The sequence below is a fragment of the Alligator mississippiensis genome, chromosome 15 (assembly GCF_030867095.1).
Source record: "Alligator mississippiensis isolate rAllMis1 chromosome 15, rAllMis1, whole genome shotgun sequence".
In the NCBI taxonomy this organism is placed as follows: Eukaryota; Metazoa; Chordata; order Crocodylia; family Alligatoridae; genus Alligator; species Alligator mississippiensis.
Window position 1 is genome coordinate 17,976,032 of NC_081838.1, and position 18,262 is coordinate 17,994,293.

An 18,262-nucleotide genomic window follows, 5' to 3' on the forward strand; every position below is an offset into this window, starting at 1 on the left:
CAGGGCATTTGCTTTCAGCTCAGGGTCCTATGCTCTGATGGTGATGGCGGCTGGGTGCCCATAAGCACGCTGGCGCATTGCAGCACAGCAGATGGATTCACCAAGCGCTTGGCTCATAGTAGCTACGGGGCTAGCCCATGCAAGTGGTGTCACTCCAGATTTCTGCTGGTATAACCGGGATGCATTGACACCCAAGATAAGCACATGCTTACCTTGGGTTACAAAAGCAATAATGATAGGGTAACTTGATCTTCAGCCCAGGCTGGCAGGTCAAGTTCAAGTCAGTAGAGGCACAACAGGGCTTGAACCTGAGCTGTTAAACAGAGCTAAAACCCAAGATGCCCTGTCTTCATGGCTATTTGAACTGGAGTTAGCTGACTGCTTCACTAACCCAAGTCAAGAACACACCTACATGTGGTATAGATGTGCCCTGACATCAACATTATCACCAGTTGACATGATATTTTGCAAGTCTCTTGATAGCTGGAAGGATTTTCTCAAGGCCTCATTTCATAAATCAGGAGATTTGGGGATTTTTAAAGCCACTCTCAGGAGCTTGGACTGTTGGATCTTGAGAACAGCAGCTCTGAATATAACACACAGTGCCTTGCTATACCACAGCATGCATCCCTGTTGTCCTAAAAATGATAAAGATACATACACAGTGGGGAGCAGGGAAGACTGGAAGTCATAAGAAATTCTGACATCTTCCCCTTTCAGTCAAATCTAACCACATGTAGGGGACACAAGAGTCTCCATGTCTCCGCTGCTGGGTGGTTTAGACTATGTAGAGGTCTGGCTTTAGGAGTTTATGGGGAAATTAGTTTTCTCATCTTCACCTGGTTCACTCCACAGTGCAAGACACATTATATCACAATACATATGTAATATATATATATATATTTTATACACACACACACACACACACATACACACACACACTGTGAAATAATATACACATACATACTGTGATATAATATACACTTATCAAATATAGCTATTGTATGCAAATATTTGAGTGTATCTGGGCTTTTTGTCATGGGATGTGCATACAAAGCAGGGTACACATGTATAAAAGCAGTGTCTGTGTGTACATATGTGTCTGTCGTGTGTGTGACGATAACATTTAAAGTGTCCAGAGATAAGCATAAGTGCATATATGTATTTTTTTGTGCATCTAGAAATACATGAACTGTGTGGTACATATGTATTCTGTGTGTATACAGTAGAGGGGGTGCGTATACGTAACAAATAATTGTACACCTATGTTGTGTGCATATAGGCAGGTACACAGATGCATGTCTGTGCATGGTATCTAGGGTGCATATACATGTGTACAACGTGCATGCAGGATGCATGTGTATGCCCTTCGCATGTCAAGGGGAATGTGGGCTTGTGTGTACATTAAGTGTGTGCAGATAGGCAGATGTGCATGCGTGTGTGGAGGTACAGGCCTCAATCTGACAAGCACCTGCTTCACTTCATGGTTGCAGATCAGTCCCTTTAATGTGGTTGCTCCCATGTTTCAAGTTCAGCAAGTGCAAAGTGCCTATAGGATCAGGGCTGCAGACATCTCCATCTCCATAGAGACACTTCTCCACCTGGAAGCTTCTCTGCTGCCAGCATTTAAAAGCATAATTCATCCACCAAGTCTTTTTGGGGAGACGGACATTTGTTCCAAACACACGTGCAAAAGAGCTGTTGTTCTGAGATCCCTATGGGAAATCAGCTCATCACCGCAGGCTTCCTATTAACCGAGCAAGACCTCTCCCCGGCTATGTTTAGAACATATTCCTCTATTAGGATCCAAGAACAAATATTTTGCACGTGAATCCATTTCACTGGAATGACCAGTTGCACCAAAATCATCCCAGGCATTTCAAGCTCCTTTCCCTCCCTCCAGCATTTCCCCATGTCAGAGTTCGCAAGGGGCACCTAGGAGTAAATATGAACCCGGCCTGGCCACAGGGACGGCTGCAAAAGCGCGTGAATTCAGTGAGCTTAGAAAGGGCTTTCTTTCTTTTTTTTTTTTCCTACAATGCCATTCAAGGTCTGCAAAGGCAGACTGTCCCCTTCATCCAGTCCATCTCTGGAGCCCTGCTATGCAAATTGGTCATTCCTTTTGCAAGCCACACTAAGACTTCGATGAGCAGGATCTGTTGGGGTAAGACACTTGCTTTGCAGTTCCCGGGTATTTTAAGAATGAGAATTGATGAATTTATATTAAGTCGCCGGCAGCTCCCAGTTGGACCCTGGCATGGTTTGGATTTTATCTTCCTGGTGTTGGGGTTCGTTTGGTAGTCAAAAATGTGTCGGGGGGGGGGAAAGGGGCTGTTTTTCTGCTTCTGAATATTTCCAGCTGGAACAGAGTCCCTTCCCAGCTACTCTTTAAGCTAGGAATTTATTTTGAACCTGCCTTGCTTGATCCTTAAAGAAATGGAGCTTTGTATCTTCTCCAAAACTGGGCTATCGCTCGCAGATGAAACTGCCTTTTGAAGAGAAGGGGATGGGATACAGGGGTATCACTGCCGCAAAAAATACGCCATCCCCGGCGCTAGGGAACAGTGATGCTCACGAGCTCATATTCATACGCGCCTTATGATAAACACAGTGGTGCAAATTACACGCTCGGCTTTTGAAAGACACATTTATCAGTTAACAAATCACTGTCTCACAACAGACCGAGTGCAACAATGGGAAGAGGCTGTATCATTCCCGCATTGCCACGGTTGCTTTGTGCTGTAGCAAGTTGCTGGCTGCCTCGCGAAACTTTTAACTGAATCGCTCGGAGGGGATTTTTCAGCTGTGCTTTTTTTCTGGCTACTCTTTTTCTTGGGCTAAAAACCTACGCAAACAGCAGATTTATTTATTTTTTTTAATGCTGGTTTCTCATGGCACTAGGACAGCAAAGAGTTAATATGGAAATGATCAGCGAGACACAGCACATCCATCAAATATCTAGCCCTTCCTCGTGATGGATGGTTTTTTAATTTAATAGACTTGTCAATCACGTCATGTTTCTGGGCCCTTCCACCTGCAAACTCTTGTAGAAGTCCTCCTTTGCCAAGCCAAACCGTGCATCATACCTTATACAGGAGTCATTCTAGCACTGCACATAAGATATATCGATAGGCAGCGAGAGAGAAACAAAAAGATAAACTGCAATGGCAATTTTCAAAGCCAAGAAGAATGTATTGCACATTAGGGGGAAAAAAAATACCAGGCTCATTATTGGGTTTGTTTTCAGCTGTTTATAATCTCTCTTTCATGGGTCCGTTTGTGGAGCTCTCCTACCCCGAGGACGAAGCTGTATCTTAGCTGAGTTTAATTTAAGCCATGGGGAAGTGGGGGTTTCCAGGGGCTGTGTTGACATCTCCTGTTTTAAGGACCATTATAGAGATGAAAAACAAATTAAAGAGGGAGAACCTGACAGTCAGAGGTATAAAATCTGTATCAGAGTGACTCTAAAATCACCAAGGCAGCCGTAGAAATGGGAGCTGGTCTGAGCCGGTCTGCAAAGAATGAATGATCGTGGGCATTTTAAATTAAAATAGGAGACTCGCATATAAGCAAAAAGCAACAGGCGCTTCTGCAAAGGGGAAAATGCCGGGATGCTCTTTAGCCAGTAAGTGGGTTTAGTTGCTTTTTAAAAGTGCAGAGGCAACTGGGGCAGTGGAGACAGAGACACCCTCTCTCTCTCGAGTTAAACAAATACCAGTCTAACTATTACAGAGCCATACAAAGCCGTCTTGAGGGGATTGGTGCGGAGGGGCATTTATATTAAGGCCGCATATTCCCTGCACAGAGGTATGTTTGATAGCAAGAACGCAGTGGGTTGCCTTAATAGCAGTGTATTTAAGTGTGATAAGTCAGTGTGAATCCACGCCACGGTGTATTTACGTGCGAGAGGAGATGCTGCAGAGAAGAGAGATGCACTGTTTATACGAGAGTTGCAAAATCCAATGCACCTGTGTGGAATAAGAGCTTTTGATGTATGAGTAAAAAAAATATATATGTCAATGGGAGGGTGAAAGATGGGTGAGACCTGTGCCTGACTTGTGGCAAGGCTGCTCTAGTCACTCCATGCACAGGCCCAATCTTCAGAAATTTGACCCTGAGACTGGTCCTACGGACTCCACCAAGATGACTCGCATGCTTTCAGGATTGGGGCCTCCATGACAGCAGGGCAGAAAACCCACAGATCTGGCTGCGCAGCCAAGGGGAAAAGGAAAGGAAGGCACCGAACACCCAGATTCATGCCTCTTAACCTCAACAAAGCTAGTCAAGCTGTATCATGGGGGAACTCAGCCCATGACATACATAACATATCCAGGCAGCAGCTTGCTGGAGCCACATGCAGAAAGAAGGGCCGGATCCTGCAGGTGCTGACATGTCATTATGATTACATGGGAATAAAGGTGCTGAGTTCCCTAGCACCAAGCGCTAACGTTCGCTTCATGCTTCACCCAGTCTGACATATTTTCCCGAGGCTGCTGGATGATGTCTCACCCTCTCTCACTGGCTTTCACTCTGAGTTTCGGTTTTCCGCCAAGCCATATTTTCCAGATTCAAAGGCAGCACAGAGCACATCTGATTTGTAAAGGGCACGCCACAGAGTGGTCCAAAGAACCACAACATCCCCAGCTGTGAACATCCTGCTTCCTTAAAACACTATCCTTAAGATAAAGGGGAATATTTCCTTTTACAAGAAACATGCACTTCAGGCAACTAAATACATTGGGGAAATATCACTCGTGCAACTGATCCTAAAATTGGACCAGATGTACTGATTTTGTGACAATTTCCTTGTGAAAAGGAATCTCAGCTTTCTGTAATTTATGCCACGTCCCAAGCACTCTCGTCTAGCGCTCCATAAAGGTACTTTAGCAGGAAAAGACATTATACAAAATAAATTATGTTGAGCCAGGTAGCATCTTTCTCAGGGCTGAATGGTTTTCATTTCAGCTGCTGGCAGGCTTTCACAGTCAAAAGAGAAAAGTCATCTTTAAAAATAAGCAAAACCAAATAGGTTGCATTACGTCTGGATTCATCATTTTCTTTTCCCCCCTCTGTGAGAGTTTCTAAGGCAATCATTTCTTCTGGATAACGCTCAATTAAGTAGCTTTGCAAATATATTGTCTTGACAGGGAAACAGATTCCGTTCGAAGAAATGGAACGAAGGGATAAAAAAGTGATTTAGCAAGAAAAGGAAAATATTGCCCAGGGTGTAATAACAATGGCAATAACAACAGCCTTTATTTGCTGAGAGAACTTTATTTGCAGATTGATGAAGTGATACTTGCTTAAACCGGATCAGATCCAAACTTCCTTGAATGTGGGAAAAGGCTCTGCAGTATCTGTGCTTCTGAAATACTGTTCTAGAGAGGAATAAATAGCTTAACTCCAAAATCCCTTTGGAAAGCGGCTGGTCCTCAAAAGTTCGTAGCATTTCTCAGGACATGAATATATTTTCGTAGTAATTCAGTAGAAAATACATCCATTTGTTTCTCAAATCCATGTACACCCTTGCACCAACTTCTTGCCTTTGGTTTGATAATGCTCAGGCTTGTTATTTAATTATTCTTAACCTAGTCCCGTTCCTGTATACGCCTGGCATGGACCTATATCACCCAAGTGGGTTTCATTTTGTTCAGTTCAGTCCCAAAAGTACATTCCACATCTATTAAGATCCCCTCCCTTTTATTGCAGAAGCTAATCGCAATGAGAAATCCCCAGTTGTGAAAAGGAGGTTTTCAAGAGATGTTTTCTCCCAAAGGAGAGAGACATCAAAGCACTTGCAACTTCTTTCAGGAATAATTTGTGCATGTGCATCTTTCATTTTGGGTCTTATCTGTCCATTTTAGCCAATTCAGACACATGTCCAGACACAGAATCAAACGCTGTTTTTGACCCTATTTCATCCAAATCCTTTGAGCACCAAAAATACACCTTGTTCCAGAGACACACCACTGCAGAAAGCCCATTTGGGGCACTTGTACATGTTACCGGGTTTCTCTAGCTAAAGATATTACTGCACTTTGCCATGGCCAGCTTTAGAGTCCTTCTAATTTCTTCGATGATTTTACTAACGCTAAGCTTGAGATATTGCCTCCGGAGAGGTGAGGAAAGTTTAGGCAAAGATTGCCAATTTTGAAAAAACACAGCAAATGAAGATCTAGGTGAATTTTTCAGGGGATCTACTATATACACGGCACATCTGCTCTCCATACTGCGAACATCATTGCTTTAATAGGCCAATTTGTTGATAAAAGAGGAACTCACCTAAATCCATGTTGCTCAGTGGACGTTTAAGGCCTGATTCTAATTTAGATTAAAACCCATTTATACCGGTGCAACAGAAGGCTTGAAATAGGCATAACTGATGTATTCAGACCTGCTTTGGGGTCCCTTGGTCTTGCCAAAGTGCAAAGAGGCATTGAGGTAGCTAAGAATTTGGCCCTGAAATGAACTGGACTTTCCCAGCGAAGCACATTCACTTCAAGGCGTTTTATCCCCAAATCCTGCAATATTGGGCCTGCTTCTCTGCTGATTTGTACCTGTGTGGTCATTTACACCAAGGAGAGGAAGGCGTAAGCCAAATCAGCCGCGTTCCCCCCCTGCGGCTTGGCTAAGGTGTAAATAAGCGCAAACAAAATCCAGGGCAGGCGGAGAATGAGGCTCCCGAAGTCCGATTTAAATACAAATCTTTCAGCTTTGTTAAAGGACATGCTAAATACCCCAGGCACACAAGGACCTTCCATGATGGGGAGAATAGAGCCAGTTGATTATGTCGGGCATTATCTGGCTTCAATTGCTTGATTTTTTAAATCCTACTTAATAGTATTTATGAGCAAGGGGTCTTTTATGCTCTTTTGCAAGATAGCGGCGCAGACACGCCGCGCTCATGCTGAAGAATTTGCTACTTTTTACCTTCCAGAAAGTTGCCTCAATCTTTGCAAAAAAAAACAAAACAAAAAAAACCCCCACCAACAAAAAAACTTGGGATTGTCGCAAGTAGAGGACCAAAGTTTTTGAGCCGCATAAGGTAATTGTCAATTAATAGCGATTGCAACTTAAACTACATGCTGTTGGGAAAATACAGAACATAAGAACCTTTGGTAATAATTGCGATGACTATATAAACCCCCTCACGAGAGGGAGAAAATACAAGGTACAAAACCTTGTTTAATGAGGAAGCAGGAGTCTAGGCACCGTGTTTCAAACCCTCCGCGCCTCAAACAGGCTTTGTTCACTTTTGCAAGTGAGCTTTAAAGCTAAAAGCAGCCGGCAAAGTTTTCCAGAATAGGCGTGCCCGTGTTTATTGGATTATTGTTCTAATTTGGTTTGTTCTGCAACATGATGGAAGGGATCGCTGGGGATAAAAAGAATTTCCCCTACGTGGCAGGGGACTTGTAAAGGTGTACGAATAATGACCCAGATGAGATTTGCTTAAGACCCCTCAAAGCCTTTTAAAAACCCAAATTAATGAAGCCGAGCCCCACGTAATATTGACGGTAATCTTTCCTTTCTCGTTTGCTTTCCAGCGCTTTCTTTTTTTCTTCCGCTCACTGCTTGCCCGGCTTGAAGATCTGTGCAGGCTAAGAAGGGGGAAAGGTTAACAATTTTGCAAGATCACTTTTAAATAATTTCATGCCAACAATTTTAGAAAGAAGGTAGCCAGTCCCTTGGACTATCTAAGGGGGAAGGGGAAAAAAACAGGGTTTTCTTGGTAGGGAAAGGGGAAATTCAGATATTAAAGATCAGATGTTTAAAATTAGTCCTTATTTTCTGAGCAAAGAAAAGATTGCTTAAAAGGAAAACTGTGTTGCTAACTATACAAATAACCCCCTTCCTCCAAAATTTGACTTGTTCTGTTTGTTCCACAGCCATGCATCTCAATTCCCCTCCACACACGCCATGAACTTCAGACCTAGGCAATTCCCCCAAAAAGAAAAAAGAAATGAATTCAGACTAATTGTGTGTCCCTCTGACACGACCCTTTGGTCTGTGTCAAAGTCGAGATGTTATGATTACATTTTCCTATTCTTATTTTTTCCGTAGCCATGTTGGTATGTAAAAAAATCCTAATAATGTATGGATTACCCACGGGAAAAGTTAAAAAGGGATCCACTCAGAGTGCTGTCAGATAAGCAAAATAAGAAAATAAATTAATTAAAGAAAAAAAATGTTTAGTCTCCAGTTTTGTAGTACAGCTGTCTCAGGGGTTACTTTAAGAGCAGCAGCATAAAAAATATTCAGGGAGAAGTATAGTTGTTAAATGCCTCTGACCCTTAGCAATAATTTCCTTTTTTACTAAGTCACCAGAGGAGCTACACATCCTTTTTAAACTTAGATGAAAGCTGTTTCTCCCACCTTATAAGGCAGTCATTTTTTTTTTATCATTCTTTTTTACAGGTATATACTTTAACCAGTCTGCAGTTAAATTATCTTCCATCAGTTCTTCTTATGGGTCTTGTTAATGTTATTTTTCACTGGTACAAATAGTACACACAAACATTCATTTAGCAGCCTCCTGATTTATAGAAAGCTGCAGGGACTTTTGAATCCTTTTAAACAAGAACCAAAGAATGAGCTTTTGTGATGCTATTTAGTTTCAAACTGGAATTCCTTCGGCTTTATGTATAAGCAACAATTATGTCAACATTTCTCGGCATAATATATCGAGATACGGGAATGGATAAGGACACAAATATATAAGGATGGATCTGGCTGTGCAAAATGCAAATCAATATATTTACAAAGGGAAGAAAAACTTTTGTAAGGTTTTGGCAGGTTTGCTGGCTGTGCCTGTAAAGCTGGTACAATTTTATCCTATGGCTTTGGACAATGAATAGATAAGGTTGATCAGGAGAATTTTCTTCCCGGAGGTATTTTAAAATGAACCTTTGCTGAAGTATTTTAGCCCTTTGTTATGGGTGCCTATATCTTCCTTAGAACAGGCTATATGATCTCACTTTCTGTAGCATCGCCTAAAAAAGTGTTTAAGTAACCCTGTTTGTAGTAGTTATATTAAAGAACTAAATGTTAAGGCAAATTAAATCTATCTGCCTAGGTATTCCTAGTGCATTGACGCCATGGTACCTAGGCAACCAATAATTAAATTATATCTCTAATCTATCAGTCTGTTTGGCGATCTATAGATAGATCCATAGGTGCATAGTTGGATGGGAGAAAGGTCAGAAAATCTGTGTACGTATGTCAGCATGTAAAGGTGCCAAACAAAGTAGTTTTCTGTGGAGCAGCTCAGTTTTTAGCAAGAAGATCTGCGGTCATCTTCCAAAGCAAGGTGTGACTATACGGCAGATGGTGCTCTTCTGCGTTTCTGGTTTAATTTTGTTTCCTTAACATTCACAGGGTCCTTCCAAAAGTGTTAGTTTCTTCCCCATGGCCCAATAGAATAATCCATAAAGAAAGACTGATCCATGTTTTTAACTTCAGCGTTTAACTGACTGGTACCTAGTCTCCCGAAATGATTTCATGGTTATATATGCCTCATCCAAAACTATTAGTGGGGCTTCAATCTAAGTCCTGTTGCTGTCAATGGATCAATTGTTATTGGATTTAAATAAGTTGGGCGATACAGAACCATTTGATATATTTCCTTCCAAGAGAATTTTTCTCTCTAAAAAAAAAATGCATAAAATATAAGAGGTAATTTAGCAGCAGCGAGCAAATTGGGGGGTGTGAGGTGGGATTTTGTAGACAAAATATGTACTTTTCCCTCTACGTCACAGAATTGGAGTATACATTTTTAAATTGTTCCAATTTGCCAGGTGCTAAAACAAGATTCAGTTATATGCAAAAAAAAATGGAAAAAGGGGTGTGCAGGCCACAGCATTTTGCACACGCACGTTGTGTGGTTGTAAACTGCTTCACAGCCGAGCTGTCAAAGAAACAGCAAAGATAGAACATTTTCCAAAAGCAAAACCACACAAGATCACCGGGGACCAAAACTGCCTTAAAGATCCCGCATTTCCTCACGGACACAGCATGAATGATAACCTCTATTTTCCTGTGAACGTAGGAAAATCCCTTGCAATAGCAACAACGCAGTGGATCTTTAGAAGCCACGGACTATGGCAGGTCATTTTTCTTTGTCTGGAGTATAAAACTGCTCATATTCATGTCTAAACGTACAGCAAAATCATAATGTCATTTCTAGGCGAGTTTGCTTTTTGCAGAGTTCGGAAGTTGCGTTATACCTTTGAGCTGTCTTTTAATATAGTCAGTGTATTAGGTTTGTAAAGATGTGCGATGCTATCCAGACAGAAAGCAGACTCTCATTTTTCACTTTAAAAAATACATAAATTGCAAGACATTTTATCCCAGCTGGATAAGACTTTCCATTTCTTGGAGGGTAACAACCCAGGGGCCAAACAGCAAAAATGCCCCACAAATGCTTTATTTCAGAGCGTGTGACGGATCTCTGAACTCTGTCAAAGTGTTCAAACTTTCCGAGCGTCTTTTCAGTGTGGTTATGATGAGCTGGTAGGTGGATTAGAACAGGTGAGGTTTCTTTCCGTATTAAACTGCTCCAGAGAAACATGTTAATTGTCAGAACATCAAAACCAAACACATCATAATTGAAATCTACAGGCAGCTGTCTCCTCTTTGCAATTTTTTTTCTCAACGATTTAAAAAAAAAAAAAAAAGAAAAAGCCCACCCCGACATGACAGCTTTAAAGAAATGTTGAAATTGCGTGGAAACCTTTGCAAAACATTTGACTCAGAAATAATCAACCTTCTTGCTGTGCTTGGATATTCACCATGCTCCCCCCCCCAATATCACAGCCAGGGATATTTTGCAGGAAAGCTAAATCTTTGTTCCTTAAAAAGTTTGATTTGCGCTTAGTGTCTTTTTTTCCCCCACTTGCTATCAGAAATCTCCATGGGTAATATACTGTGTTCATAAAGCATCCCACGGCTACTGGTTGGGGTCTTACCCATCCCAGTCCCGGCTCAATAAATGCCTTGGGGATGTATCCTGTTTGGGGAAGAAGTATGACAAATCCTGGTGGGGTTTTTTTGCAGATTTCCCTGTGAAAAATACTCCTTGCTATAAAAGCAATGTAGTGTGCCAGTGGCATGGGCTTTGTATGGATGTATGTCTCTCTGACCAGATCTGTTGAAATTATTTTGGATCAAGCATCAAACCTTCGCCCCTTCACACTGCCCGTCCCTGAGGCTCTCAAAGCAGACAGCAATGACCCTTTGCCACATGGGTGCGTTTCTTCCCCTGTTTTTAAATGGGGAAACCAAAGCACAGAGATGGACTGGGATTTCCTGCCTGTTGCACCTTAATGAGCTGAGAATAGGACCCAGCTCTACCCAGTCCCCTCTCTGGGCCGCGATGAGTGTTTCCCGGTTGGCCATGCACCTGACTGAGCCCCACGGGGGTTCGAAAAGGCCACGTTCCCAGTCCCCTCTGGGGCACTTCAGTCTTCACCCAGCATGGGGACCCTTCCCTCAGTGCCTCTAGCAGAGGTGCAGGATTGGACCCGAGGGTACCGCACCATGATGGAGGGAGAGGCTCAGGGACCACTCGCCTGGAGGACGGCGAGGTCTCCTGGCTGCGTCCTGCAGCATTTCACTAGAGAGGGCAGCCCCCTGGGGAAACTGAGGCACGAATCGGGGCTTGCGATCACCTCACAGGCCAGTGGGGGAAAAAGCCCAGGATCCATGAGACCCCAATGCCTTTGCGAGCCATTAGTGGGGCTATCCCGTGCCAGCTAAGCATCTCTGGCCTTGGCAAGACAAGCGCCCTGTGATGTCCAGCCAAGCGGGGCAAGCCAGGGCCGGGCTCCCCCCGGAGTTGCACCCAAGGGACGCCTGCACCCCACTCTTCACAGCTCTGCACCACCCATGGGGGAGAGGAGCTGGGACGCAGGGGGTCTCCGATCTGGTTTGGGATCCTGCTCTGCCCCCCGACCCACGCACCCCTTGCTTAGGACGGGCACTTTGTGGCGTGCAGCACCGGGCTGATCAAACCGAAGACCCCGTTGGGCCACGTTGGCACCGAGACTGCAGGGTCAAGGTCCCCTCTGCCCCTGGGCATGCAGGAAAGCCTTCCTGGGGCCGCTCGCTCTGGCCGGGAACTCGCGGAGCCCGAGTTAAAAAAACCCTCCCCGGTCAAGGGGAAGAGGAGAAGGGGAAAAAAAAAGCCCCCCACACACCAGGCTTTTTTCTCCGCGCCGTGTGAATTAACTAACTTTGTTTTCCACCAGGCCCTTCCCTTAATAGCCTCGTCCCCTCCCCCGCAGTTTTGCTGGCGTTTGAGGAGAAGTGAGGCGTGAGAGATCTTTGGGAATAATGAGGTGTAATTAGCCCTGGCAGCTTTTATCTTTCAAACTCCCCCCCCCACATACCCCTCCCTTCGCTGCCACCACCCCGTTTCAATTAGATTTAAATAAAAAAAAAAAAAAAAGAGGGTGAAAGAAAAGAGCAGAAAAGAAAGAAGGAGAAAAAGGAGGGGAAATAAAGAAAAAAGTTTGCCAGCCGCCTGCGCGGCCCTTTGTGCTTGGGCTGGAGGATTGGGGACCCCGGGGAACCGGAGCAGTGGGATCCTTGTTCCACTGGGGGGGCAGCGGGTTATGCTAATCTCTAGCCTTAACACTGTGCCTTTGCCCAAAAGCTGTCTAGGCGCATAACGTGTACAAACGCCCGAAGCGGGCGATTGGCGCGGGCTGCGGGCTTCTGCAGACCCGCGGAGGCTTGGAGACATCTTTGGCCCTCCTGACAGGCAGCTGTCTCTTCTTTGCAATTTTTGTATGGATATGTACGGGGCTCATCTTGGCCTCCTCGGCTGAGTCCCCCGAGGGACAGCCATGCATCGTGCCATGACGGCCGCTCCTCACCGTCCCGTGCCACGGGCATCATCTCTTGCCCTGGATTTAGGCACCACCTCGGTGCTGTGCATGTACAGCCCCAAGGGCCGGGGTCAGGAGGGCTTGGGGGCATCGCACCAACCATGAGTTGTCTCTAAAAAAAATGAGTGCTGACTGCTGCAGAAGAAAAAGGCGTCAGCGCCGTGGGATCCACCGCAATCATGAGCTGCCCTTAGCCATCTGGGTTTACCCCGCAACCCTACATGTCCTTGTGGGGCAGGTGGACTTCATGCAGGTCGATCTCAGATCAAGGCACTGGGGAGCATGGGATGGGATCCGCTTTCTGCCAAATCCTTGGATCTTATCACCAGCCTGGTGGGTCCCACGACACTGCCCAGGCCGCTGCGATGCTTCTACTTCCCCAGGCCCCAGTATTTCTCTCCTGGTTATTGCAAATGATCCCACTTTCCAGGCTTCCCTTGCACTGTCAGCTGAACTCTGTCCTCCCACGGAGAAGAAAAAAACCCCTCTCTGCCTTCTGGTCTAACAACCCCCAGAGCTCATCTCCCAGCATCATGATCACCATCACAGCCAGCTTTCAAGGCTGGAGTGCCAGGAGATCGGTGCTGGGAGACAGCTGGTACTTAGTGCCTTGACTTCAGCGGCACATGGCTCACGTGCACCAGTAGAGGATTTGACCCTATCTTGCCAGAGTACGGGGCTGGCAAGCTGCACTAGCCCAGTCCCAGATGCCCATGGTGATACGCGGAGGCCAGTGGACGAGGAGTAGGCTGTGGAGTGTGCTCGAGCCCCAGCAACCTCAGTACAGCTCAGACCCCACGTCCCTGCCAAACATCTCGGACGTCAGGGGCAGAGCCTTTCATGCGGCAGCCTCCATGCCGGCTAAAAGCATCCTTCAGCCCCTCCTCCCCGCCCCCCGCCTGGCCGGCGGAGCGACATAAAATAAGTTGTTCTAAGCAAATGCGCGGCTGTTCCACTCCTGACCCGCTCTATTCCCGCACGACCTCTGATCTTTCTTACCCGTGACCCTGATCTTCAGCCTGACAGGCTGATGGATGGTCACAGCCTGGTGATTTATGACGTCCTTTAATATTTGGAGAAGCAGACAAGGCCCTACAGCAATTGAAAGAGGGGGCCGAGCGGGCACCAGGCCTGGGTGCATTTTCATCCGGAGGGGGAGGGAGATGAAGGAGGGATTCGTCAACCTTTTAGACCAGGGGGGTGGGGTGGGGGGACTAAAGTGCTGTGTCTGTCCTGAGTGATTTATGTGCAATTGCTGCAATTTAATTGGCCTTAGCTAATGATAACTAACTAGGCAGGGGCTGACCTTTCTCTGACAATGGAAAGGGGCCAGGAGGCACGCCGCATGTGCGTGCATGTGTGTGTGTGAGCACCTCCAAACCAGGAACTTCGTTAACAAGGAAATCGCCCGTTTTTGGGGAGGCTTTTTAAAAGCAAATATTCTTCTCCCCTTCCTAATGCCTGCTCACATTTCAATGGATGAGATGCCCGACCCGGGATTTAGCGCAAAGGGCAAGGCGTCTTGTTGAGGGAAGCGATAGTGGGTCCTGAACAAATACGTGTGAGGTGCGATTCTCAGCGGTGCTGCAGCCACCTGCTGTGATTCGCACCCCCCTCGAGGACCCGCAGCGCCGTGGGCCTGAAGGAAGGCTGGGCCAGCGGTCAGACACCAGCCCACAGCTGGAGGGAGCACAGTTCAAGTCCCTGTCCTGAATGACTCTGAGTTACATCATCTCTTCCATCTAGTCTGTGCAATGGGGAGAGTTGCATTTTGCTGGGACGTCTATCAAGGGTAGCACAGAGGCCCACACAAAGGCTCAAGCAATGGGCTGTAATGGGAACAAGAATCAAGCCCTGTATTTGCTTGTCATATAGGACTGTTCTCAAGAGCAGTCCTATCAGCATGGATAAACCCAGGAAAAATGCAGGCCAATGCTTTTCAAATAAGCGGAGCTGGACATTGCCGCATGCTTAGTGTAGGCAGCGGCCATCGCTTCCGCTGTGATTTCACTTCTAAAAACAAGGATCCTTGTCTAGACACCTCAAGATGGACCATGGACTGTTAAGTTATGCACATGAGTTTCAAAGTGTTCGCTGTGGCATGTAGCTTGTAGCCGTGTTGGTTTAACACAGGCAGACAAGGTTCTCTGGGTAAATCTAATATCTTTTACTAGACCAACTCATATAGTTGGAAAAATGATTTTTTGCAAGCCTCTTTGCAAGCTGTCGGACTGTAGTATGAGAATCTTTTTCTTCAAAGGGCATGTTGTAAGACTGCGTATCTCTCCTCATATAGATCACCCGTCCGTCCCTGTGTATCTCCATCCAGCATCAGTCCGAGCCAATCTGTGTAATCTTAGATTAGATCAACGTAAAGCTTTTTAACCCTATAACTATGTGCATTAGGGGTGTGATTTTTGTCCCCTCCTTATAATAATACCAGGATAATCCCTGGTCTGGGTGCAGCTCTATGCACTGTACCAGACCAGTATATCCCCTTTCCCACCCTGTTATAGCTATACCAGTATAAGGCATTGGGAAAACTGAGTCTCCAACCAGTGGAAGGTACCACTGTTATTACACTGGATGGTTAAACAACATCACCTTTATGTGTTGACAAGGCCTGAAAGCTTGCAAAGAAGATTTTTTTTCCAACTATTTGAGCTGGTCTAATAAAAGAGATCAGATTTACCCAAAGAACCTTGTCTGACAAGGCCTGAGGGTTTTATAAGGCTGCCCACGGCTTCTGGGCATCTTCCACATCGTAGAATCAATAGCCACAATGAAGATCATAGTGGATTTCAGTATCTTTAGCCCATTTCTCCTTTGCGGGGTAAAATCTCTGCAGTTTGGAATTTTTTTTTTTAATTCCATCCATTTCCCCCTTTTCGAGTGATTCATTTCAGGGTGACATTATTCTGTGGGGGATCTTTTGAGGGGGAAGGGGATATCAGTGGTGGGAGAATTACATTCCCTGTTAGCCTGGGTCATCATTACATGCTGGACTGTCTGGATGTTGCCTCCCTAGATCATATGCCCACACTGTGCCTGTTGCACTGATATTTCCAGTCTCTTTCCTCCAAATCCTTGAGCATCTGTGGAATTTCACCTGTGGGTGTTAATACCAGGGGGAAACTTGTTGATGTATTTTGCAGTGCAAAACTCTTCTTTGACGACATCGTTTTGAATCATAGGATCATAAAAATTGAGGGTTGGAAGGGACCTTGGGAGGTCACATCTAGTCCAAACCCCTGCTCAAAGCAGGACCAGCCCCAACTACATCATCCCAGCCAGGGCTTAAAAACCTCCAAGGATGGAATAGTTTGGTGAAATAGCTTCAACGTTTGGATGAAATTTATTTTTGGGGGGAGAAATAAATGGGCTAAGGTTAGAGTTAGGGTGAAACATTATTAACATGCTAAAGAGGGTTTTTGTTTTAAAATTTGTTTCCCAAGGGGTGAACCTCGTCCTCAGCTGTTTCAAAATTAAAACAGGATAAAAAGCAAAACTAAAACATGTGAATGTGTTAAAATAACAGGTTTCTAGTGATCCGAAGTTGGGATTTTTTTCCCCTCCTCTGTATTGGGCTGTGTGAAAAAAAATCAAAATTTTGCCTTTTTTCTTCCCAATTTGGCAAGAAATTGGAGATGGAAAAACAAAATGAACTCAGCATTTGCTAGAGGAAAAGATCTGTTTCTCCGCCAGCTCTGGGGATTAGCAACATTGAAGGGAACAGCATAAAGCTCCTGGGGAACAGGGGAGAGACAGGAGACAAGAGAAACCAGAGTTAAAAGCATTCTGCCTTGTCGTGATCTTTCTGACTTTTTTACAATGCAAGGATTGCTTTATTATTTTTCTGTAGTCAAAAAAAAAAAGAGTGAAAACAAGAGAGCTGGCATTTTCCGAGGGGTCCTCAAGGCTATCAAAGGGTGCCTTGAGTCCAAAAAGTCTGCAAACCACTGGTATTGAGAGACCAAAAGAGGTCAGAGTTAAGGGTAAAGGGGATCTTAGCTCTAGTTTCTTTTTGAGCATATTGCCCACCACTCTCCTTTCTCTTGTCTCTAGCAGAGCTGCAGCATCTTGAAAACAGCTCTCAAAACCAGCGCCTGGTGCCAGAAGGAAGACAGCCCCTGTGGACATGGGGCTTAGGCACCAATGTACCTTGGAGGAGGGGACATCGGTTCCTGGGAGCAGGACTGCGGGGCCCTGATCTCTGCTGTGCAACAAGAGTTATGGTGGAGCATGTGGTTCACTCTGATGGAGACTTCCCCAATGCTCAAGCTCACAAATGCCTCGGGGAGCAGGGAGGTTTATCCCTATTTTATTGATCGGGAAAATGAGGCCCAGAGAGGTCAAGGGAAAGGATTTTTCCTCAGCCCCACAGCCTCTGAGCTGGGTTTGGGATTCAGCCGTCTTCACTTTCCACCTGGAGCACCCACAAGTGCCCTCCACCAGCCCCCACCCCTTTCTCAGAGCCAGAAACAGACTCCAAAAGTGCCCCAGTGTCGCAGATCACCAAGACCTCACTCCTTCCCGGACCCAGGAGTCCTGACTCCTAGTCCCCGACTCTAACCCCGAGCCTGCCCTTCTCTCCCAGTCCTGAAAAAAAGAAAAGCCAGGAGTCCTGGCTCCCCAGTCTCCTGCTCTCCCACCAGATGACAGGTCCCTGTACCCACCCTGCTCATCACCTTGATCCACATTCCTCATGGTTATTGAAGGGGCAGGGCCAAAGTCTTCTTTGAAGGCATTAAAAACATAGAAACAGCCTTGAGACTCCTCTCCAGCTCCTTGTTAGACCTAGTCAGCTGTGCCAGACCCCCACCCCTTAGCAGGATCTCGGCACCAGGGGCTTCCTAGGCGAGAAGTATGGGGCTGGAGAGGACATGGGGCCATTAAGTGGTTACTCCTTCAGCATCTTTGAGAATAAAGGCTCCAGAAAGTAGCTTCTGGGGCCTGCAATCTTTCTGAAGCACTGAACTGAGATGCAGATGCCCAGTGGTACCTCGATCAAATTACTTGCCCTGCTGTTTGTGACCACCCCTGTTCCAGGACCTTGGATCTGCTGTAATGAAATAAATAAATGAAGCCAAGCATGCAGCTGCCTCAGTGACCTAAATTCCCCCTCCAGCATGACCTGTCCACCCTAAATCCTGTTCTGGGAAGGGTGCTAATCCCTGGTTTCCTGGGTGAGAAGGCAGGGCAGGGAGAAAGTGCTGCGCCCTGCCTTCCTCTCTTCATTGCAGCCAAGCCCAGAGTCCACGGCAGGGACACAATAAGCGGGAGGAATGCACCTGCCAGCTAAGTTAGCATCTCTCTGCCCCTGACATCTTGACACGGGGATAATAGCAGGGCTGAAGGGCTGATTTCATGGAGAT

General features: G+C 45.7%; 1 long non-coding RNA gene across 1 annotated transcript; it reads left to right on the forward strand.

Moving 5' to 3' along the window:
- Nucleotides 1-1,847: 1,847 nt before the first annotated feature.
- Nucleotides 1,848-17,982, forward strand: LOC109282926 (uncharacterized). Its single transcript, XR_002089960.2, has 2 exons — nt 1,848-2,164; nt 16,956-17,982. It is a non-coding gene; the product is annotated as an uncharacterized LOC109282926 (long non-coding RNA).
- Nucleotides 17,983-18,262: the final 280 nt, after the last annotated feature.